The 24,287-nt window shown below is 42.2% G+C and overlaps 1 protein-coding gene across 3 annotated transcripts in view; it reads right to left on the bottom strand.

Moving 5' to 3' along the window:
• PCDH15 (protocadherin related 15) overlaps positions 1-21,222 on the bottom strand; it is an 805,351-nt gene extending 784,129 nt beyond the window's left edge. Inside the window, exon 1 of one of the 3 annotated variants that reach the window (XM_030486584.1) lies at positions 21,160-21,222. The gene's annotated coding sequence lies outside the window, so the exon portion shown is untranslated. Of the gene's footprint in view, positions 1-19,118; positions 19,580-21,159 lie in introns of those variants that run through there. The other 2 variants (XM_030486585.2, XM_032919940.1) reach the window with 2 other exon arrangements.
• Between the last annotated feature and the right edge of the window lie 3,065 nt (positions 21,223-24,287).

Below are 24,287 nucleotides of genomic sequence, written 5' to 3'. Positions count from 1 at the left end.
CATCATAAAACCATTATACTCCAACTCATACCTCATAAAACTCCCAATGCAGCAGCAAAAGGTTTAAGCAGTAGGGAATGAGCTTAAAGTTATTTTTATATATATTTTTTCCTCTAAAACAATATTTTTGTCACAAGAGACTTTAAGGGCAAAGTTATATCTGCAAGCATAAATGAATCTGAAATTGCTTTCAAGGAATAAATATTTTTCTGAGCTCAGAAATGCAATATATCAAAAAAAGAAGATAAGCAGCATATTTCAGAGCATTTTACCAATGCATTTACTGATGGTTTATCCCCTACTATTTTACTTTTCCATTTAGACAGTATTATTAACTGTTACTGTTAGTTTATATCCTTCTGTTTTCCTAATGCCACACAGGTAAAATCAAGGTCAGAACAAATGCATGGCTATTTCTAAAACAAAGAAATCCAGATTAAGCACTCACATGAAACTGTTTTAGCAAAAAATAAAGGGAATTAATCCACATACAGACATGGGACAAATTCTGCCTTCCTTATCTCAGAAGTGGAACAGACTAGAAAGATGCAACTTAAGTGAAAGAAGCACCTTCAGCGTGCTGCAGGGGAAATCAAAAGAAGTTAGAAGTTAGTTGTCAAATTTAGGCCTTCACTTCCTTCATGGATGAAGGAAGAGATTAAAAAGACATTCCAACTATAAGAAAAGGATTTGTAATATTTAAAGAACACAAACTGGAGAAACCTCTATTGTATCAAGGCCGAAGCAGCAGTATCAGAAAAGAAACGAAAAAGTTACTGCACATGAAGGAGCTTGTCAAGATTAACAGGAACATCCTTGTAACCAATGTTTCACTCATTTTCAGTAATTCCTCTTATCCTTACTGAGGTGTACTGTGAGCAAACAGCCACCACAACTAAGGGGAGGACACAAAGAATGAAAGGAGAAAAACAGAACTGGAACTGAGCAAATCTCTAGCACAGAAGTTTTGTTCCTCATTAGTCCACAGCTGAGGTGTTAATGGTCCTTCCGATTGTTGCTTCTTGAGGGTTTTAAAACGACGTAGAAAATTAAAAGGCTGTAAAAATGCTTGGCTCTTCGAAGCAATAAATGAGGAAGAGCTGAGAAGTGCCGAGGTAACCCTGCTGTTAACTGGTAATACAATTTAAACAGGCAGGTTCTGCAGGTCTTCTGTTCCTCAGTCTGGCCTATTTGCCAGGCTGTAACTGCCATCTTGGAGCAGTAATAAGGCAGAGGAAGGCATACATCTGGCTACAGCTGTCAAGGAAGAGCTTTTAAAATTCAGATTATTACCAAAATTGCTGGGCAAATAGCAGTGTTCTCCATATATGGTTCCCAGTACAACGGACGAAGCGAAAGCTATTTTGATTTTACACTGCTTTTAAAATTTCAATTAGCTCTTACTTGATGCAATCTTCTAAAACGAAATTATAATTAGTTGCAATAGCCATATAATAGTCTAGGTGGATGAATGCATACCAAGACACTCACATTTCTGTGGTGCTATCGCTTTCAGACATTTGCTTCCACTTCTCTCCCCCTTTTCCACCCTTAATATAATCATAGAATAGTTAGGGTTGGAAAGGACCTTAAGATCATCTAGTTCCAACCCCCCTGCCATGGGCAGGGATGCCTCATGCTAGACCGTGTCACCCAAGGCTCTGTTCAACCTGTCCTTGAATACTGCCAGGGATAGAGCATTCACAACTTCCTTGGGCAACCTGTTCCAGTGCCTCATCACCCTCACAGTAAAGAACTTCCTTATACCTAACCTGAACTTCCCTTGTTTTAGTTTGAACCCATTCCTCCTTGTCCTATTGCTACAGTCCTTGACGAAGAGTCCCCTGTGGGACAGGATTTGGCTATTCTCAGCAGGACTCCCAGTGCTGTTCAGCTGATAGAAGGAGACGTGTTGGAACTTGTTGGTCGTAAACCATGGGAGGAATAAGATAAGGATAAAAGCTTGGCTGAAAAAGAATGGCCCAGTGTTTATTTATCAATCATGGGCTGGAAAGGTCAAGACAGAAGGGAGTAGCCGACCTTGATGAAGAGGAGCTAACTCTTTGTGTAAGAAAAGATGTTGCTGGGGGGAGATAAATGCTTAATAGTTTGTCTTATGTTAGTTAGCCAATCAGTATGTGCTTTCTGTAAAAGATAGACCAATCAGTATGAGACACGCTAGGTAGAGACAAGTATAAATATATATGGATAACTGTAATAAAACGACATCTTGCTTGCATCAAGCTGCGTCCCGTCTCTCAATCGCGGCAGTCCCCCTCCAGCATCCTTGTAGGCTCCCTTCAGAGACTAGAAGGCTGCTATGAGGTCTCCACACAGCCTTCTCTTCTCCAGGCTGAACAGCCCCAACTTTCTCAGCCCTGTCTTCATACAGGAAGTGCTCCAGCCCCCTTATCATCCTCGTGGCCCTCCCCTGGACTTGCTCCAACAGCTCCATGTCCTTTTTATGTTGAGGATATCAGAACTGCACAGTACTCCAAGTGGGGTCTCACAAGAGCAGAGTAGAGGGGCAGGATCACTTCCTTCGACCTGCTGGTCACACTCCTTTTGATGCAGCCCAGTATATGGTTGGCTTTCTGGGCTGTGAGTGCACACTGCCTGCTCATGTTCAGTTTCTCATCGACCAACACCCCCAAGTCCTTCTCTACCATGACACATGGCAAAATCCTGAATTGAGAAGAAAATGAGTTGGTAAACCTGAGGCAGAAAGAACAGCAAGTAGAGTTAAGGTAACTTTGCAATAAGCAAAAGACACAAGCAAAACAACTGAATTGAACTATATGTTTTAGATGTGAAAGTCTAGTTCCATTTCTGTGTACCGAACCAACTCAGGACTTGAGGAGACTAATGAAAAAGAGCTCTGGAGTCACTTGTTAATGACCTATGGCTCAGCACACCCCCCACTGCTCACCACCAAATTCATTCTCTCTTTCCTTGGACAAATGAAGACCAAGGTCAGAATCACAGTAAATGAGCAGCTCTCACCAAAAACATAGGATCAAAAACCAGCCGTTGCCTTCAATGCCTCCCAGTAACTTTAAAAGAAGAGTGTACAATTAATTGAAAGACCTCTTTTTCAGAGATTAAGAAAGCATAGAAATATAGTGAAAACTGCCAACAGTCAGTTTGGCTATGCATTTGGCTACAGCAGCACACTGGGCAGAGCAGCACAACATACAGCAAAAACCTCTTCTGTCATCTGTTACAACCAGACAAGAAATGGAGTTGTGTGACAGAAAGGAAAAAATCCAGGTAATAGAAACAAAGAACTTCCCCCCCAAAACCTGGGGGAAACATTTCTTATGAAGGATGCAGAAGTAAGACAGAAACTGAGGGTATACTAGTACAAGTCAGTGGAAGACAAATTGAAGTAGTTCAGGACATTTGAAAGAGTAGAGCCAGACAGGCTGCCTATGACTGCAGAAAGCTCCGCCATATGAACTGCATTTCCTGCTGCTGCAGTAGTTTCAAACATTTGAAGACAAGACAGATATCGTTGATTACAGTATAGGAAATACAGATTTTTAATTAAGGGTAAAAAAAAAAAGATCTGAGCAACTAAGCTTGGTTTGTAATCCAATGTGTACAGAGCTTTAGAAGGGAAAGACTACACTAGAACTTATACAGGTCAATGAAGAATTGACAAACATGAGTTCATTTCCCAAGATGCACAGGCATCAAGCAAATATAACAGCTATTCAAAATAATTCTACTAAGGCAGCAATAAACAAAGCAGATGTGATGCTCTCCCCCATCAGAACTATAGTGACATATTTGGTAGAACATCACAGGGGAAGCTATTCCAGAGAAAGACAGATCTAGAAGAACTGGTTTGAGGAAAGACAGGAATAGAATTGGAAAGGAGCAAACCTTGAGGAAGGATACAGCAGTGCTCCCCCAGCCAACACTGGAAAACATGCACTGTGTCCAGTTCTGGTGTTCTCAACATAAGAAGGGCATGGAGCTGTTGGAGCAAGTCCAGAGGAGGGCCACGAGGATGATAAGGGCGCTGGCACACCTCCCATATGAAGACAGGCTGAGAAAGTTGGGGCTGTTCAGCCTGGAGAAGAGAAGGCTGCGTGAAGACCTCATAGCAGCCTTCCAGTATCTAAAGGGGGGCCCACAAGGATGCTGGAGAGAGACTCTTCATCAAGGACTGTAGCAATAGGACAAGGGGGAATGGGTTTAAACTTAAACAGGGGAAGCTCAGGTTAGATATAAAGAAGTTCTTTATTGTGAGGGTGATCAGGCACTGGAACAAGTTGCCCAAATAAGTTGTGAATGCTCCATCCATGGCAGTGTTCAAGGACAGGTTGAACAGAGTCTTGAGTGACACGGTCTAGCATGAGGCATCCCTGCCCGTGGCAGGGGGGTTGGAACTAGATGATCTTAATGTGCTTCCCAACCCTAACTATTCTACGATTCTATAAAAAGTCTTAGGAACTGTAAAGCAGACAAGTGGGCAGATGTCCACCCAAGAAAGCAAGTCATACCTAAGTTTATTCCCCTGGAGCTTTTAAAATGATTCTCTAAGTCAGATTCTGTAAGATGTGCCTGCTTTGACGTGTTTCAGGTTTTAGGAGAGCTTCTTATGTGGGTGCCCACACAAATCAAGTTGGATCTATACACTCAAACAAAGCTAACAGGATCCTGAAGGGCTTAAGCAATACCAGGAAGAATGGCAAAACACAAGTGCTTCCTCTGTAAAGGCCCATTCAGATGCAAACAGACCCAGCCCCAGCCCTGACCACGATGGACACAGACTGGCTTCTGAAGACTCCAGAGTATTTGTAAATTATATTCCACATTACCCCAAACAATAGGAGGGCTTCCTACCCACACCACAGATACCAAACACTAGCTGGCCCATGCGCTCATGTGACACCATAGTCAACACGAAAAGCCTCCTTGGAAGCAAATACGCTTTGGGGACTCTCACTTACACACAGCTCACAGGCAAAAAACCAGCATAACCATTCTCTCTACAAAATACATTGTGGAAGTAGGGGACACCAAGGAGGGCAGGAAACTACCTAAGCAAAAGGACAACAGTGGCATAGTAACCAATATGAATATATGGGCCTTGAATAAGCACAGATTACAAGTGAGAGGAACAGTGATTTGAGCCATCAGCCTTACACTGAGAAAATAAGAGGAAATATTAACCATGACATGCTTTGTTTTGCAAAAAGGAATTTTCAGTGTAGCAGCTGCAGTAGCTGGCAGGTTCAATGACCTAAAAGGTCCTTTAAAGCATTATATTCCTATGAGAATTTTAACAACAAATCCACTTGTTTACTTGAGCACTTGGATGAAACAATTTTCTAAATGACCACTCAAGAGAGACAGGAAACAAAAAAGAGCTTAATAAGGAATACAGTACAGGTGAACAGAGTAGATCTATCAGCAATGCATTTATGGGAGTCTAGGGCAAGAAGCTGTCTAATAAAAAGTGATACCTTGCAAAGACACTGCCAAAGGTTTGGTTTGTATTTTAGAGGCTATGTCCAGTGTTTCCCATTTACTTTTTCATAGTCCTCCTGTAAAAACAGCAAGAGGTTTTATTTAAGAGGCCAAAACCAAATTCATTTTCAGACACCGATATGAAAACAAACCAAGAAATTAAAATTTGCATTAAAGAGCAGTGTAATCCTGACACATAATAGAACATTTTTAAAAATTGACACAACACTGAAAAAAAAAAATGGCACAGAACATGGGGAAGAAGTTTTTAGCCCACTACCTAACAATGTATTTTAAGAGAGAAGATCTGTTGTTCCTAATAGGTTGGGGTTTTTTTTTCCCTCCTCCTCTCTATTTCTACCCATTTCAAGAAGAGCCAGGGTGCACAGCTATCTTTGAGCAGACTAAAATCTTATGAACAATCACTTGCCATTAGACATGCCTACCTAACAAAGGATCAACATTCAGCCTTGCAGTTGAGAAGTGCTATCTGTTTCTAATAACTTTCAAAAACAATTTTCCAGATTTTGAGATCCTTATTATAAATTATTTCAGAGTCCAAAATTCATTAGTTGTGCTTCACCACCTCCCAACTGATAGCATTGCACAATATAACCGATTCTTTCAAGCTCTGATACTTTCCTAAGTACAGAAAGTAAAAAAGTTTGGTTGAGTTTTTTTCCCCTTTCTATATAATAGAACAGCAAAAGAACAATGAACCCACTACTATTTGCAATAAGATTGAAAAAGGCAGGGGGATCTCAATATATGAGCAGATCTTCATATCAGCAAAGCTGAATTTTTGTTAGCAACTGAAAGTAAAGTACAAACAGACTGGACTGCTTTTTTTGATCTGAAATACCGACATTACGGTTCATGTTTTTGTCACAGTTCATTACCAGCATGATGATTTCTAACACTGTAAATCATTTCAACAGCATTAAAACCACTCATACCACACAGCTGTTTAAAACTTCTTTCCAACAGGTTACTACCAGTACGTATCTGATGCAGCAGCAAATCGTGGTTTTGTAGAGTTCTCCTCCACACTCCCAGTGACACATTACCATAACACATCATTTAACACCACTGCACTATAAGCAGTCCTATATGCAGGGACTACCTTCATACAGCTAAAGCACAGTGCCCTCTCCTGCTACACGTAAATCAGTTAGCACTGTCTATCTACACTGTAAAGTGGGGCTACAAAATCTTTTCTGTCCACAGCTCTGCCCTTTCAAATTATTTCCTCTGTGTAACAGTCAAGAAGAACAGCAAGCACAGATGTTAAAATGATAAAATACAACTGCATTATAAGAACTTGCTGCACAGAATTTAGCATTTGTTCTAAAAGTAATATGATAACGTGCATCTAACTAAATGTTAAAACATCTAACTAAAATTTTAGACAAACATTTAGATGTTTAAAAAAAAAAAATCTAACTAAGATGTTTTAAAATGTTAAAACATCTAACTAAACGGCTCCATCTTAGCCATAGGAGAACAAGTCACTGCCAGCAACTCTGGACCCTGCAATTTGTGAAACAGAGATTTTATTTTTTAAGTAGCTGCATTTGGAAGCATATTTTTGAAGCAGACACGCTTTGCTTTACTCAACCTCTATGTCTACTTGACAGACATGATATTGTTAAAATGAAATTAATAACTATATTTAAAATTATATGCAAATATTGAAAAATGCACAGCAGGACAAGACTGCCATACAGCTCCTCAGAAAAGATTGTGGCAATCAGACTGAGGAACTAGTAACATCTGAAGACAAATCTTGACACATAGAGAGTAATGTAGATAAATCCTCTTACCCTGGTATTGGTAATACTCAAGGCAGCTACACTCCTTCAATGGCTATTTCAGATTTCATATACCAAAATTTCCATATTAAGCTGTTCCTTTACATGCAAAACTCAGCCTACAAATGCCACCATTTTGCAGGAAAATAATAAACTCTTGTAGACGTGTATGTGCTCAATGTGCACATCAGCTCTGATTTTAGCAGAACATGCAGAACAAAACCTAAAAATTCCTCCATGGCTTTTGGGAGGATCTGGAGACCATTTCAACATGCATGAGTGGATATATATGTAAAAATATGTAAAATGAGATGTATTGTTGGGGCTCCTATTGGACCCTGACCTCTGAGGTGCTATGAACAAGACACTGCACGCGTGTCATCCCTGCCTTGTTTCCAAGGTTGCCAAATACCTCAGTCAGCCCAACAAGTGAGACTGGTGCCCTCTGGCTGCAACATCATCCACCCCATCCCTCCTCCTGTAGAAAAGACCCCCCTCAGCACCTTACCAAACACACATCCCTCAGTCAGACCCAGGTTGGTGCTCCCTTTAGGCAGTGGTTCAGGGTAATCCCAGGCTGCAAGCTCCTTCCTGAGTTCTTGAGTCCCACAGCCTTAACCAAAAATACCATAACCAAGTGCAAGAAGCTGCTTCTTGCAGGCAACCTAAATGCAGAACACCTTGTGGTTTGCTTCAGTACCCTCACTGCATTTGTATACATGATGGTACATTTTCTTCTCCAGGCAGAAGGTCAAAAAAAGCATACCATGCAGATGTCAATGGTAACTTTGTAAGTCTACTGCTAGGAAACTACATGACACTGCAGTCAGCGCATCAACGTGATCCAGACCAGCAACAAGCAGCACGTTACTCTCAACCACGCAAAATTATTTCTGCTAAAAACAATGAAGGGACCAAGAATGGACAATCTATTTCTATTAGTTTCTGTGGCACAGAAGTTTGTGGTAGTATCTGCTACAAACTTGTGGATTAAAGCTTTTTTCCCCACCACTCTGTCTACAACAGTTGCAGACAGCCTTGAGAACACAACCAATGTGTTACAGTCATCATTTCTTACTGGCTTCCTTCTACAATCTCTGTCACCTCAGAGTGTACTGTTATGAGCGTAATGTTAATTCAAAGAAAACTACAGATGTGACTGTCATGTAAATGTCAAACCTCATGTTAAAATTTGATTAGGAGACTGAAAGGGAAACAGTATTGCTCAAACAAGTACACTAATAATAATTTCAGCCTGCCTGCTTGCAACAACCTTAGTGATGGATTTCATTATTTTTAATTTTCCACATAAGATTAAGGTGTAATTGATTTTGCTAAAAGATCATATATAACAGTACAAGAAATGTAAACAATTTTTTATTGACAAGGTGGATCCACAAAGCCTTTATACTAAATTCCTTGTTTGCTGTGCCTACAGCTACACTCAGTCAATTCAAGAAAATTTTTGTTTCCTCTGCATTACAAATAAATGCCCATCTACTTAGAAAGACCAGAAGCACATGCATCCATTTATCTGTATGCACCTGTGTCAGGGGAAACAGAAGGTGGTTTCATGTTAAAGTCCAAAAAGCAGAATTACAGTAGACACTAAATGGATACAGATAAACTTTGGAGACCAATTCATTATAATTTTGTCTCAAAAAGGTAGTATTTTTCCCAGGCTGCACAACCCTATTTGCCACATTTCTTGATGAAACTTAGGTACTAGCTCCTCCTGTCTCAGGAACTTTCTTCCCACTGAATGACCTCAGTTCTGCTCATTTCAGGAGGCTGAATATCTCCTAGACCAGGTCAAGTATTTCAACAGCCCTAGGAACATGAAGATGTACCGTGTCAGTAACATGTAAATGTTACTGACACAGGAGCAGAGACATATATGTGTACAGAGGCAGGAGAAAGTTCTAGATGAACAGGAGCTATTGGTTTTAACTACTAACTATTTCTTTCAGTCTAAAATACTAAGACAGAAAAATTCTACAGTAGTATTCATATTAGAAAATGGAAGGTTAAAAGGGAAAAAAAATTTAAAAATAATAATTTCCAGACACAACACTTCTTTCATGAGCTTTACATGCCCCCACCAAATCACCACCACACAGCACATAAGGATTAACTCTGGCACAACCAGTCAGCCTCAATTCAGTTCAGAATGAATCTCAAGCAGTCCAGCAATTGCCCTGAACTGATAACTTTAAACTCCCGAAATGCAAATTTTTATCCCTAACTTGTCTTAGGTGCATGTGTCCCACAAAGGACCAACTTAATTTTGCACTAGTCTTGATATTTTAGCTACTTGTCGTGCCATCAAAATATTTTACTTATTTCTTCCACAGAAGTTCTACAAGGACATTGTCAGAAAGAACTTGGAATTTCATGCCCTTGATGACATCCAGTATGGTTGATAGTCCAAGTCATAAACTTGTCACTATCTTGATAATTGGTGGGAGGGCAAGAGGACATAACATCCATATCTGTGATAGATGGCTCCCTTTAGTTTGAAACTCCCTTAATAGTCAGAAGATTCTTTTTTTTTTTTTGTAATCTGCCTTCAAACAGATTAGAATAGGAACTTTATTAAAGACTAAAAAGGAGATCATCATACCCCCCCAAAAAAAAGAGAGTTATTAAGGGATTTCAATAATCCTCTGTCCTTTACTTTCAGTGAGGCAAACCTAGGCACTATCTTCCACTGCTTCATTGCTCTTTGAAGTTAGAATCCGGAAGAAATAATGAAAAAAGGGAACCAGGTTGCAGTGCCAGTGGGCAAAGCTTCAATTCATTATGAATTTCATTAACAGACCCATTCATCTATTTAGTAGAGTTTCAGTCCCACCAGTGTACTTCAGACCACCTTCCTAGATGAAAAAGGACCACTGCAACAGTAGGTCAGTTTTTCTGACCCTCATGTAGCTGCCATATTGTTAAGCTTCCCTTATCCAGATAAGCCTCTAAATAAATCTAGATGAACTGCTCAGGAAAGGAAAAACACCATTCACCACCAGCCTCACATTCCTCTACTCTGGTTCCCAAGTTGGCTGCCAGGCAAAAAGATACCACATTGTAACAGAGGCTGCTGCAGTATTCCTGGAGGTTGTACACTCTGCTTCTACTCCCAAGTGTAGCAGCAACCAGGTTTTTAGCAGAAGGATCTTATTCTCTGGAGTTTTTGAAAATGCAAGGAGATTTTTACCAGCTCAAGTTCTGCCCCATGGTCCACCAGCCACAAATCCCATTTTATTAAAGCATCTACAGTTTTAAAAAACAAAACCCTGAAACACTCACTATCCAAAATTCACCAGGTGCATTTATCCAGATCTTTTCAGTTATAAGTACTTATGTAAATAACCTTGTTTCACATTAAATGTTAAAAGATTTTTATTTTTTTTCCCCAAACCAGAAGTTTCATTCTCATGAAATGCATTAGTCTCAGATCCTAGTAGGGAAAAATAAAAGATAAAAGTAAATGAAGATTGAATGAAGAATATGAAGAAGAAGAATGAAGAAATTAAGAATAAGATTATCTATTGCCCTAAGATTGATTTGGGCACCTATGGGGGGGGGGGGGGGGGAGGGCGGGGAGGGAACCCTCCAGTTTAAGTTAAATGACTACTAGAAACTTCTTTACTATCAGAACTGCAGCAATTGTTATTTCTTAACAAATTTATGCTGGTGGACGTATGAGTAATAGAGTTCAGACTGTTCTTCAGAGATTTAAAGATCCTATTTGTGAATGTTAAATAACTTAAAGCTCTCATGAGCTAAATAGATTCAGGAGCCAGCTGGTGCTTCTTCAAAGGCAACAAGCACTATGCAGAGACCTTCATTAGAGACAGAAGAAAGATAAAGAGGGCATGCAATGTCTACAACTGAAGTAGTCCAAGACACTCTCAGTATCACAAACTCACTAAAGCCTTAAAACCAGTTGTTATTTCAAAATAACTCATATTTTGAATTTTACCTCCAGGTATTTTAAGAAGATGCCACATGATCTGCTGCATCCCACTTGTGGGCTTGTATCATGGATGGCATTTCCTTTCTACATAATCAAAGACAACACTTTCACTTACAGCATGCAGGTAGGCTTCAGTTAAATCTACATCAAATCACATAACCCTCTCCACAGCACCTCCTTTTCAGTATAGGGGTTCCCTTAGTAGAGCTCCCTCCCCTCCAAGAAACCACAAGCCCAAAGGACTGTTCTAATGCATGAAAGAAGAAACAATTACTGCCTTAATATATCGCACAAAGTGACATTCAACAATTGCAACATATGAATGTTTAGGTACTACATAAACCAAACTTTCATAGTGCAGAGAGACTAAACCCAGACTTTCATGGTTCTACAACATGGCTATCGGATACTTTTTTATTAATACTTTAAGCCTACTTATGTTTTCATTTAGTACATTTAACTTCTGCTCCCCCATCTATCGCTTTTCTTTGACAAAGACTGCTATAAAAACAAGACTCAAAGGCAACATTGTATTTCTGCTTCAAGTTGTTAATTTTTCCTTGTCACACACAGCACTTAAGCTGTCAATAGGTAATTCCATTAGAGTATGGGTTTCATTTCTAGCTTGTGTTTACACTCATTTTAGACGCAACAATAAAAATATAATATGCCATATTCTAATTACTTTCATTGTGCTGTCCGACAAATACTTTCTTTCCCAAAACTTGCAATCTCTGCTTGCAGACAACAGCAGAGAATAAAGACATGAGTTATTTCACAATGTTGGGATACACCACAGACACCAAAGATTTCCAAGTAAGTTATTTCAAGCTTTGATATTCCGCAAGTGTAAAAAATTGAGAGGAGGGGGATTAAAAATCTTCCTAAGCTACAAATTCAGTTTGCTAGAATTTGTAGAATCTCTCAGTGGAGACTCTTGGGAAAAAGTTCTCTACGGTAGTACTCAAAAATTCAAACACCATCATAGTTATGCAACTTGATATCGCCAAGTGAAACGTGGATCAGCACAGAACTGAAACACAGTGACTTAACTGTCATTCAGAAAGAAACTGCTGGCCCAGCACTTGCAAGCCGTTTCCCAGCTCCAGTGGAAAAGTTCCCCGCCTCATCCCTACACTCTCATCACTCACGTCTCCCAAAGATCTGTTTCCCTGTCAGCCTTACCGCTACCACATTCCAACAAAAAAAATCTGATTAGCTTAAATAGATACTCTTCCAGAGTAGTGGCAACCAGAGGAATCTGGGTCTCTGCAGCTGTCCCTTACAGACCTAGGAGTGTCTGTAAGGTTTAGCATATTCATCACCATTATGTACCAGAATGACCACACTCTAAGGTTACACAGTCACATATACATTGTTTATAGAATTTGGAAAAAATGCTGTTAAAAGAAAGCTCAATCAAAATCACCAAAACCCCAGAATACTTAAGTATAGGTTTGGGGTTTTTTTTTATTTGGTTGGTTAGTTTTAGTTGGGGTTTTTTGTTGGTTGGTTGGTTGTTTTTTGGTGGGTTTTTTTTTTTTTAACTTCTCTCTCCTACTTTTGACAGGGCATAATTAATTTCTCTGTTTAGAAGAGATTTATTTTCTCCACAAGAATCATAAAGAACATCCTTCACAAAAACATTCTGCCAATTACTCTAGAATGCATCAACCTGAAATTTTAACAGCTCTTGTAGCAAGCAACAGTTACCTGCTCTCACTACATTTACTCAACTAGGGAAATACCCCTACAAACAAGAAAAGTTAATACTGAGATCTGCAAGAAGAAAACACAATGCTGCCTATCACCATCCCTACGTTGCTACTCATTAGCCAGCAAAATTTGGAGCTGCTCATCCAAGTAATGTCCTTATATTGAAACAGAACTGTCATCTTGGAAATAGGGTGGCTCCCCCACTCCTGTTATCTAGGATGGATGTTGGAAAAATATGGAATCATGCAATCACCCGGTGGCATACAAATGTTGCAAGATGGCAGAAAGCTAACAATATCTATGTGCACTGTTCCTGAGATGCTGCAGGCAAGGCTGGGAACTGGCCTGGAACTCAGCAGTACTCACAGAGCCTACCATTCCCACGGGTTGTCTCACAAAACACCCAAACCTTATGCAGGAGTACCTCCCTCTTACCAGGTGCCAGACAGAAAACTGTTGAGACAGAAGCATTGTTTCTCAAGATACAGCAAGGGGGAAACAGTAGGCAAACAGAAAAAGCTGTAATCAACTATTCAAATTACATTGGCATGCTGGGATTAATATTTGTATTTTTGTAGAAAGCACCACACACAATTTAAACAGAGCAATAAAAGACTGCAGTTCTACATCTCACCCAAAAGATTAAATCACTAAAACTCTCCAACAGTTGCGCACTGAACCATAATTTGAAAGGAAACCAAGAAGTATCTTTGTTCTGTTTAAAATGTGATAAGGAAACATGGGAATGAAGTAAATGAGACAACCAATAACCCGGTTGCAGGAAGGCTCCTCAGTTATCACAATAGGAAGTCTGTAAAATGGACATTTAACAGCCCTTCCCACACAGTTCTCCCAGATCCTCAAGCAGCACTATTCACACGTTCAGTCTTGCAACCTGGATCTTGAGCTACTTGCTACAGAATTTTGTTTTGTGCGGTTTGTTTTGTGATTTTGTTCATTTGTTGTTTTTTTCTTGTTTTTGTTTTCAGTAGAAGCATGTGCTAATGTGTAATTACGAAAAAAAACAAAGCTATCTTATCCACAAATTCTTACCCAAGTCTGACTGCCTAATAACCAAAATAATCAAGAAAAGCACTGATAAAAGTAGTGGGCAGCATGCTTTCCCCCACTAATTAAATCACTTCAGCATTTTGGTGCTTAAACATGATCCTCATATTAGAAAGGACTCACTAGTGTTTTACCAAGATGGTTCCTGAAACTGTTTTATCAGGAACATTTTTCTCCTTAGGTCCTTCCCAAACACCTCATAACCTTTCTACCAGCTTCTATCAGTCAGCTTTGGGGTTTTTACTCAGTTTCTTCTCCCATTATCTCAAATGTTTTTTTTCAGGTTAGAAAATGAAACAGGAATTAAATGCATGAACTAAATAAGAAATAAGCTAGTACTTCATCAATGACTGAAAATAACCAGAGTCTTTGTGGCACTTTACTTTGAACTTTCCTGTTTCTCTTTTTCCTTTGCCCTTCAGACTGCACTGTTTCAGGGAATTCATTTTAACCAAGACTCAGGGCATTCTCTTAATGATAGACAAAATAGACTGAAGGAAGACAGCAGTCACTGGCCCTTCCAAAAGCAAACATCCACTATGGCTGTGTTTTCTTTTTGAACTTCCAAGTAAAACTAGGAAAAAGCCCAGGATTCCTCCATTCACCTTTAGGCTAAGATTACAGTCTTGGCACTACTAATGTAAATTCCCAATAATGGAATTCAGAGTAGTTATTCCCAATATGAGCCCACACAGCTAAGAGTTTTATACATAAGAGAAGAAAAGAAGCTTGACTGGCACCTGGCTCCTCACTGCTCTATGCGGCCACTGAAGCTGCAGCATCTTAATTGAGATACACTGCTAATCCACTTGGTCACTAATTGCCCTTAAAAACCCCTCCAAAGAGTTAACCAGCAGAGACAAAGTTCCTAAAAAAAAAACCCCCAAACCTGCAACACCAAAAACAATGGAGAAGCAAAAATTAAAACCTTCATCTGCATTTCCCACAGATGCTAGAGAGCAGAAGGTGCTGACTCCCTTGCTCATCTTCCCCTTCACATTGCTGGGGTTTGCTTCATTCTGGCACCTCCAATGAAGCTTATTAACATCAGCCAAGGATTCAGGGCAATCACACTGACCAGGTAAAGTCTCTGACAACAGGGGAATCTACAGGGGTCCAATGCAAATGCAGCCACTCTACAGCTAGGTCACCCTTCTCGAATACTCTCATGGCTTTTCCCTTCTCGGGTGAATCCAGAAAGAATACCCTTCTTTCTCCCACACCCAAGGCTATATATTTTGTACATACATAGGTGTCATACAAAGGTCAGATAGATTTTATATATTCAAAATAAACACTATTTTAAACTACTTTAGTTCTTACTCAGAGGTTTGTCACCAGTGATGACAAGCACTTGTTCTAACTTTTGTGTTACAGCTTGGGGAAAAAAAAAAAGAAAAAAAAAAATGCAGTCAGGTACCCAGTCAAAGAACAGCACGTAATCCTAACAGCCAGAAAACACATAAACCCACTGCCAATAGGATTAAACCAACTACCTGACCTGCCAAAAGACAAATCGATTCCAATTACTGCTGAGTTAGTATTTATTGTAAAGTCTCTTTAATAAAACACCTAAGCATCCAAATTTGCAGGAGGATCTTCTCTCCCAGAAGCCTGCTCTGTTGTACTCATACAAGCTTTTTAGGCACTCGATGTATCCTTCCCCAATATATTTCATACCAACAAACACGTAAAATAGAATGCTCCAGTAGCAGCAAAATTAATATATACCTGCAAGATTCTTCCCCCCTCCCTTCATCAATCAGTTGATTAGTTATTTTTAATTAAACCAGGAAGTTCTGATTGCAGGATTTTGAGCAATAAGCCTTTCCATTTTAACTACTGTTTTCTGTAGTTCGCATGCTGAATTCATAAACTATTAATAGGACAGAACTAGCAAACCTGGTTTTAAGTCTCAAGCAGCCTTTCAGCTAGATCCATATTTCAAGCTTGAAGCAGTCAGTTACCCATCTGCATGTTTTAAGTACTGAGAAGTACATATTAATTGGCTGTTAGTTCAGTTTTCAGCTACGCACATTAAGCTTAGGAGGAAACCAGCTGTTTCACACAAAAGCAATGCCTCATTTTGCCAGAGGTCTGTTAAGTGCTCTTGAGGTTTTGATGAAGATCCAAAAGCCACCTTCATGGGGTAAAAAGGTTCGGTTTGCAAAACCAACGGGGTTTATACCAGACTTACTGTTACAGCTGAGCCACAACCAGAATTTACATTCCTAGTTTCAGATTTTGATGCTTAGCTGCATACAGGCTCTGAAGTATGTGCAAACATAAAAACAAAACCAAAATAAAAACACGAAAGCTAACATCTTCCTGTTTAAGAGCATTTTGACTAAGGCAAAACTGTTTCCAAAAGTTAACTAAATCCATTAAATGAAAAGTGTTAAGCTACTGGGTTTGTTTCCTTCACCTGCTTGCTAACAACAATCAGTTTTAACAACAAATTATGCCCTGTGTTTAAGGTTGTTCACAAACGACTTAAATCACAGAGTTCAGTGGTAAAGCTCCATGTTAACAGGCTACTAAGGCATGGGAAGAAGGAAAGCAGCAATAAGCAAGGGAGACCTCAAGGATCCTACTTTTTAACAATGTGTCCCTCTAATTATAAACTTAGCTCCTAAAGCATGCAGATTCTGATAGTGATACGTAAGGAACTTAGGGAAGACTTATTTTAAAAATAGAGGAAAGAGAACTCGGGCCAACTTCCAACTCCTGTCTGATATCCATGATCTTAAATCAACCCTGGTAAAGTTCTACATCCCCAATTCAGCCCCGTATCTGCTTCTAAAGTGCAAAACTTAACTCCACGGTATGGTCCCATGCACCCATCCAGCACTGCAGCGTAGCTGTCCCTGCAAGACACCAAGGTGCTGACAACCCACTGCTATCCTACAAAGTAACAAATGCATGTATTTCAGAGATACACAACGCAGCAACCCAACAGACTTCGTGCTTCAGACTTTCATTAAGGTATAGAAAAAAAATCAGTGCCTAAAGAGAAGATTTAAGAAACCCACACACACATTTAGACAACTGGAATGATGCTTAGTTGGTGGATGGTGGACCACTAAACAAAAGCCGTGTTCTCAAAAAGCTGACTGAAACTCTTTATCTGCAAAATGCACGTTGAATTAATACCTTTAAAAATGTTTAGGAGGTTGCTCTAGTAACTATTCCCATTTTAACAAAGCAATTAGACACTCCTACACTTTTCCAAATAGCCATACATGTTGCTATTTGAAGGTTACAGGGGGGAAAAAAAAAAAAAAGTACGTACTGTAGCAGGATATGAAAAGCTGCACTATTCAACTTTGAAAAATAATTTAATCAAGCTTGATCTAATTCTAGGTATCCCTTTACCCGCCTACGGTCTTTTTCTTGAAAATTAAGTATGTGTCAACTACAGTCACTGTGCCTTCCAGAGGGTGGCATATGGGTGCTTGCCAGATCAACAGCAGCTGAAACAAGTGAGTAGAGGCTGTAGTCCCTGATTCAAAAGTAACCTGCTTGAAATTTTGTGAAGCTTTGTGACGCACCAAGAAGTTTAAAGCACACTGGATTTCCACACTGTTACTGTACATGCTGGGTTATACATGTGACAAAACTGTCACTCCTGCTGCAGTACCAACACTTTCCCATTGCCTCTTTAGGAGGCTGAGAAAAAGCATCTCATTTACATTACGTGATTGACTAGCGACACAGATTGGGCTTTGCTAGGAAGCAGGAGGAGATAGCATCTTTCACAGAGAACCGAATTTGGAAGAGGTACAGAGCAAGAACAGTTTGCATTCATTCCCAGCTTGCTACGTGGGATCTTGAGAACATTTGCTTTACCACTTCAACTATACAGTCTGATTTTATTTTTAAATCTCTTTTTCCCCAGTTTCCAACCATCAGAAAGCAGCACAGCTCGCAGGCAAAGTGAAAAACATACCCACTTAACCTGCAGACTCCCCAAAGAGCAGTCCGAGAATGTTACGTGTCATGAACCTCCTCCCATCGGGGTGTGGCTGGGAACAAACAAGGAAATGTTTCCACCTTAACTTTTAATGATGGAAAGTGGGAGCAACCCAGGGGGTTTTCCCCACACCTCGATGGAATCTAAGTAAGTCACTATGAACTGACTTACATCTAACCACACCTCTCTCTAAATTGACATCCATACAATTGTTGTTAATGGCCACTGCTGAAACATGTATAGGGTCTGGAAAGCACGCGTCTGCTTCTCCCAGCATTTGCCCCCCAGAGGACACCACCCACACGTCTATCCTGTTCTTCCAAAGGTATCTTGTATTCCTCGGGCTCCAGCCGACAAGGCTGACTTTACCGTGCATCTCTCAAGCTAGTGCAACATTTCAAACACAGAGCTCCGATCGGCTACGGTGAAAGATAAAATTGGGGTGTGTAAAAGCCAGGCATCAGAGTCACATCACCTACTAGGAGTCGGGGGACCAGGGTCACCCTGCTGATTCCGCTCTCAGTCCACTGCTGCAATCCCAGTCCTGAAGCATTCACATGGTTTTCTTAGTCCGAAAAGCTGTCTCCCCGCAGCTTTACAGTTACAAGGCAAGGAGCTTCCCCTCTCCCCTCTCCCCTCCGCAGGGCTCCCCGATGCCTGAAGGGCTCAGGCGCTCGGGAAAAGGCAGCAGATAAAGCACCCGGCATCACTCCGCTTCTCTCAAATAAGCTTGGAAATGAGATTGTAACAGCAGCCTCTCTCCCGCGCCAAGTATTACAGGAGCGGAATACTAACTGGTTTCTTTATTTTACTGATTATCATATGCAGGTATTAAACTCCAAACATTGCATTTCTTCCACTAGCCCTTTCAAATAAACCCTACATTTTAAAGCGATACGACAATACTTAAGGTTACCGTTTATCCTCTGCCTGGCTGCATGGACCCATAGGGAGGAGAGAAGATAGGTGTTAGTCCTCGCCGGAGAAGGCTCTCTCGGCTTCGAAGCCCTGACCCAAAAGGGTGGGGAGTCTCCGGGTAGAGGAAGCCCGACGAGCCGCAGCAATTTCACCTGCGTCTCCCTCCCCCCCGACTTACCCTCCTTCCGCCAGGCGCTGGGAAACTTTCCGCCGCGGCAAGGAGAGGGACGGGGCCGGGAGCGGGCAGGGCCGAGGCCGGGCACTGGCAGCTAGGTCCGCGGGGTCGGTGGTGCCGCCGCCAGGTCCGCGCGAGAAGCAGGGGCAGCGCCGGCGCCGCTCCGCCTGCCGCTGGCCAACGCCGGCTGCGGCTGCCTGCGCGGCGGCGGCGCTGCTGCCGCGGTGGGGCCGCGCAGAGGCGGGGGAAAAACTTTGAGGCTCACAGGGGGAGCGGGGAAGCGGCGCCGCCGCTGCCCCCCGTAGCAGAAGGGGCCGGAGAGCGCCCCAGGCTCACCCCGGCGGCCGGCGCTGCCGCGGCTCCGGGCTGGGGAAGCACAGTGAAGGAGCTACGCCGCGGCTGAGGGGCTACTCATGCCCGCCTCCTCGCTCCGCGCTTTATGAATCGGAAAAAAAAAAAAAAAAGAAAAAAAGTGAGGAAGGAGGGTTGTGGGGAAAAGGGTGGGGAGAGAAAATAAGCTTTGCTTCAGGCATCCCTGCCTCGGACAGCCAGCCCTCTGCAACCTCCTCCTCCGTAATGGAGCAACCAACTCCCTTGCAGCCGTTCCCCTTCCCCGGGCCACGGCAAGCACACCCAGGGAACGAAGAGCACGGGAAGCAGGGCTAGCGCGTTGCCTCGCCCGCGTCGGGAGCTGAGCGGCACGCTGCGCTCCCTTCCGCACTGCCCGCCGTGGCCGCGCGGGAAGATGCTCCGCGGTACCAGGAAGAAAGCGTCTGTCAAAACCATTCTCGGCACTTAACTGATCCCAACTTCGGACCGACGCGCATCGGCTGCCAAATCTGTAGAGTTGCTAGTGGTGCCTCATCCCCCAATGCCACCTGTGGGCCTTTTTCCTGGGAGGATGAATGTCCCAGCTACCACCCATGCGTAAAAAGTTTCAGGTAGCAGACCAACATCGTGGCGACCTGTTGGCTGTCCGGTTTGCTCTCAGAGTTGCAAGGTTAGCCCCGCTGCAGGCTCCCACTCCTCCCCGAGAACGTCCCACACAAACCTGGGGGGAATCGCACCCACTGCAGAAGCACAGAAGGCCCTGCAATAGCAAACCTCTGGGTGCTACCTCAAAGTATATACCTTAATTTGTTAGCAAACAAACTCCAAATTGATGCAGCCATTTAGCACCAATAGAAGGGACAGACTCTCACTCGCAGGTGAGCAGCAACAGTTAAGCCACTGCTGGTTTCAAATATAAAAGTTAATACCTGTGCCCCCTCACCCTTGGAAGAGAGCTTTCCTAAGCAATGTTAACCGAGTGAACATGACACCCGAGTTTACCCCTTCAAGCACACCAGACTCCCCTCCCCTCTCGCCTTCAGATCCCTTTACTGGGTTCACCTGTGCTCCTCCCTCATTAAACTGCTGCAGGCAATTCCATCAGCTAAACCACAAGCAGCTGTCTGTAAAACCTTTGAAAAGGGAAAATAATATCTCCTGACCTTTCAAGTGAAGATGACCATGTAAATCTTTACTGTCTCAATATCATCTCAGACCCAAACGTTAAAGTAGATTTCTGAACCACAAATTTTCTGCACAGGAGCTGAATAAAATCTGAGTTTCCCCAAGGATTTTCAGATGAGCCTGCTAATTCGTTTGGAATCCTAATAACTAAACGCAGCCTTCAGAAGGACTCAGACTATATTTCTAGAGTACTCAATAGCTTAAACACTCTGGGTATTACAAGAGGAGCAAGGAGTCTAATGCGAGGTCTCCCCCCGCAAACGGGATGCCGCCAACTATTAATATGTTTAAGTACCCCTCCCGTGAACGGCTCCACTTAAGCGGTGTTCGGCCCCTCAGAGAATCTCACCGCAGCCGCGCTCGCTGCCCCCAAACTGGTGCCAGGAGCTACTTGGACAAATGACTTTACTCCTTCCCAGCATTTCCTTCGCCGCTCGGGGCTCCCCAAGTCGGGCAGCCTGAACATTAAGGTCCACTGACCTGCTGGGGGGCTTCCCCATTCTATCCCCCGTCCCGCCGCGCCCCTCACCTCCACCTCGGTGCCCTCCGACCACAGCCCAGAGCGGGGCAGCGTTTCCCCGCAGCCACCACCACCACCTGCTCCAGCCCCGCGGGCAGCCGCGGCGCTCCCGCCGGTCAACGCCACGGCGTTACCGCGCTGCGGCCGCTCCTGCGGAGCGGCGCCGGCACCCGGCGGACCCCAGACCGGCCTTCCCGCTCCTCCGCCTTCCACCGCCGCTCGGCGCCGGGCCTCGGAAACCCGGGCGGGTGGGAGCCGAGCGGAGCCGAGGCGAGGCAGCAAAGCTGCCAAACGCGGGCGTATTGTGCCCCCTTCTCGGCTCGGAGGGCTAGTGAATTGCAGCCACAAGACAGCGCGCTGCGGCCGCCTGCCTGCCTCGCCTCCCTCCCGGCCGGCCTGCACGGCAACTCCCACGAGCGTAACAGTCTCTGCCCTAGCACCCCTCGTCATGGCTTTAAATACAGCCGTGGCGGACTTGGAAGTAAGCAACACGCTTCGTGGACGTTGCGGATGCTACCTAACCTCAGAAGCTGATCTGCTTATGGGAGCGCACAAAGGCTTATTTTAGTTTGCTTTCTTAGGGAAGAAAAAAATGCAAGCTTAATTGAAATAGAAACAGTGGTGAGCTGCCACAGGTATGATTCTATGAGTGGAATTAGGTTGGGGATGGTGGTATTGGCTGGAATGCTAATGAGGGCAATGATTTTCATGAAGTAAAAATGAATTTTAATTATAGCAGCTGAAGGGGGAAGATAGTGTCAGCTCATTAGCAGAAGTGTTGCTTAGGCTTCCACCAATTGTATTTACACATTTGTTTTTACAAACAAGGGATATCTATAAAGATCCTCATGCACTTCAGTTGAAGTCCAGGAGCTTTCTTGTAGTAGTTTATTTGCTTTAAATATAAGCATTTCCTTAATACATGAGCTTTGCAGGCTTAAATGTGAGATTTTTAGAGAACTATCTTAAGAAAAATCTCAAAGAGGCTGGATCAGCAGCCTGTGGAACCAGGGGCTCAGCCATTATTAATTTTCTACTTCAAGATTTACAACCTAAACCACACACACTGGAATTTCTGCCCCATCTTTGGCGGAATATTAGCTTGAGCCCTGATCAGTGCCAGGCCAGACTCCTCCACTCAGTACAGGATGCAAAGGACAACTGTTTAACAATAAAATCCCAGGAAGACTAGGGTTTACTGGAGAACCCACCAGCCTCACTGCTGCTTCTATTTGCACCACACTTACATGAAAATATGAGTAGGGCATAGCTCAGAAAATAAGTTCTGCCCTGTTACATTTTCCAGAGCTGTCTTAAAAATTCAGTCTCCCGTGCTACCATGGGGAACTGACTCAGGTTAGCAATACCCAGGTTTTTTTCTGAATTGAGTTTAGCATAGATCAGTTCCCTGATCTCATTTCTTGCAACAACCCAATGGACAGACCATTGCAATAGTGCAACTGCAGAGAGCAAAAGCAAGTGACACAAGAGGGAATATGGGATGGCAGTTAAAGTGGCTCTGTTACCAAAAGAATAGTTCCCCAAGCCACATGTTTCTACTGTTTTCCTTGCAGCAACTTTGCACGACCCTGGCACATGCCAGTTCAATTCATTAAATCAGCAGATAACTAACCTGGCAGAGAAAAGCATCCTTCATCTTTAACAAGCCAAGTGGGATCACTGAGAAGTCAGTGATTGCTGAGCAGGCCATGCAGGTGGTGCAAGACCATCCCCTTCAGCTGCCAGGAGTAGTTAAATTTGCTCAGCCAACCTGTGATCCCGTCTTCTCAATTTCACCTGTATAAATCCCGATTAAATCCCCCCAGCTGCAGTTGAGTCCAGAATTTCATCCCATGTGTTCTCTGAAGTCAAAAGCAAAACTCAGTATTGATTTAGATGGGGCCTTCTTATATTCCTCTCCCCTACAAAAGAGATAAAAGCATGAATTTTAACCCGTTATGCCTGGTGCTTTACAGCAATGCTATAAACATTTACATAGCAACGGACACTGTGGAAATAAGCTCACAGTTCGTGCTTCAGACTGTTTGTAAGCACACAGGTGCATAAAGACCCATGTAATGACTTTTTTTCTCTCTTCCTCCTATGCCATACTTCTCTTCCTTCAGGCTTCTTAAACATCCAAATTCTTCAAATTAATTACTGGAGGATGGAAAGGAAGCATAGGGAGGTTGAGAATGCGGAAAATACACAGCAACATTTGAGCCAGCTGTTGCAACAGCCAGGTATTTCTTGCCACCATTACTAGATGAGTCACAGAAATTTTAGCAGAAATTCTTGTTCACTTATACAGAAGACTTACAAATTTGAGAGCTCAGGAGCTTTTGTACTAATGCAGAATTCAGAAGTACTTGTCACAGTACATGATGTTATTTGAAAAGTAATGCTTTTAATTAGTGAAAGATTTAATTTCTACTTCAAAATTTAGTGGATTATTTTAATAAGAGAGTAGAAATTACAAGCTAAAGTGTCAAGGCCCCACTATTTAAATATTTGCATGTGCTTACATATAATTTAAATGACTCTGCCATTTATTTAATCTTAAAATTCACAGTGAAAGAGCAGATTTGCCACTGTTTGTTTAGATATGGCTACATTCACTAAGCTTATGCCTTAAGCCACTTAATCTCTTTTACTATTCAAAGTAATTGCAACCAGGGCAATACCTGCTATTACATTCCTACATTCTCTTCTCTTTTAAAGAACAGTTAATCATAGGGAGAATGTGGTGTTTGCAACATTTCTGATTTTTTTTTAGTATACAGAGAATTTGTTCAGGGATCAATGTACTTTTTATATAAATACAATTAAAATTGTGAATATAATTCCCCAAAGTCCCAAATTAAGTTCTCCTAATCCATTATCTCCTAGCACTATGGAAATGAATGGAAATTTCAATATTGATTTCAGTGAAAGCAGGTGGAGCTCCTTTATGTGCTAGTGGCTTTTCAGGCCATTTTCTTGTCTGATATTTACACAAACAAATACAGAGTAACTCTACTGACACAATTCAATTGTCCACTAGAAAGATACATTATTTTCTAAGACTCCAATGCTCACCCTTAATTATGCCTTCCTATTTATTTTTCTTTAATATCATCTGAGTCCCATCCTGCCTT

This window comes from Strigops habroptila, chromosome 5, assembly GCF_004027225.2.
Source record: "Strigops habroptila isolate Jane chromosome 5, bStrHab1.2.pri, whole genome shotgun sequence".
Taxonomy (NCBI): Eukaryota; Metazoa; Chordata; class Aves; order Psittaciformes; family Psittacidae; genus Strigops; species Strigops habroptila.
This window is presented reverse-complemented; position numbering and strand designations above follow the sequence as displayed.